Source organism: Gregarina niphandrodes (genome assembly GCF_000223845.1).
Source record: "Gregarina niphandrodes unplaced genomic scaffold scaffold00183, whole genome shotgun sequence".
Classification (NCBI taxonomy): Eukaryota; Apicomplexa; class Conoidasida; order Eugregarinorida; family Gregarinidae; genus Gregarina; species Gregarina niphandrodes.
Window position 1 is genome coordinate 1 of NW_011645944.1, and position 1,020 is coordinate 1,020.

Consider the following 1,020-nt stretch of genomic DNA (forward strand, 5'->3'; position numbering starts at 1 on the left):
AATCGAATCCGGATCGCCTCGATGGCAACGGGGCGTTCTATCATTGGAAAGCGAAAATATGCACCTGGGCGCTAGGTCCGCTCCAAATCGCAGAGGCCCAGAAGGCAAATATGCACGGGTACACAATAATTCGGGGCCGCTTTAGCTCAGTCGGTAGAGCGCAAGACTTTTAATCTTGCAGCCGCGGGTTCGGGCCCCGCAAGCGGTTTCACTACGGGGATCGGCGGATGTATCGGGTTTCGGTTGATGCAACACGCAGAACAGAAGTCCCGAGTTGACAGAACTCGCAAAGTGACAGCCGTGAATCCCAGCCGCCTGGATTCTATCAATTTTGGGGAACCCGAATGAGTTTTCGGCCACGTAACTGCCGAGCTGTTCTGTGAATCGAACCCAGGACTTCTTCCACCATGGAAGAACCATGCCACTTGACCAAACAGCCAACTGCTTTGCTGTCAATTTTGGGGACCCGAACGACGTCACCCATTCTTCTACCCGAAGGAAGAATTGTGTCGCTGGACCAAACAGCCACCCACATAACGCCTATGTTGGACTGTTGTTGCCATCCGGGAACGGGCCACCACTGTTCTCACTTACCCACGGGATGGCGGATTTGTCCCGTGTAGTCCAGGCGGCTAGGTTGTACGGCTCCTGACGCCTTCTATATGCACGGTGTTCGTTGTCCGAGATAGTGGTCAGTATTTCCGTCTGTCACGCGGAAGACCCGGGTTCGATTCCCGGTTTCGGAGAAAGAGGGTCAGGACACAACGCAACTCCTTACACACAAACCTATCTTTTTTTGGGCGGTGGTTCGAGTCCCACTCCTGTCAAAAATTTCTGAGCGTTGGTGCTATCTCTTCTGTCTGTGCGGGTCGGAGCCGTCGGACCGGAGCCAGGCGACTCGGTTAAACGGTTCTCACCCGTGCGACCCGGGTTCGAATCCCGGCAGTGGATGTGCTCGCGGGGGACTTTTTCTCGCAATATAAAGGATGATGAGGAACAAACGGTATTCAGTTAACTGGA

The 1,020-nt window shown here is 54.1% G+C and overlaps 3 non-coding genes across 3 annotated transcripts; 2 read left to right on the top strand and 1 right to left on the bottom strand.

Moving 5' to 3' along the window:
• The first annotated feature begins 135 nt into the window (after positions 1-135).
• GNI_221230 lies at positions 136-208 on the top strand. The gene has a single exon. It is a non-coding gene; the product is annotated as a tRNA-Lys (tRNA).
• Positions 209-369: 161 nt separating this feature from the next.
• GNI_221240 lies at positions 370-439 on the bottom strand. The gene has a single exon. It is a non-coding gene; the product is annotated as a tRNA-Pro (tRNA).
• A 240-nt stretch (positions 440-679) lies between these two features.
• Positions 680-746, top strand: GNI_221250. The gene has a single exon. It is a non-coding gene; the product is annotated as a tRNA-Asp (tRNA).
• The last annotated feature ends 274 nt before the right edge of the window (positions 747-1,020 follow it).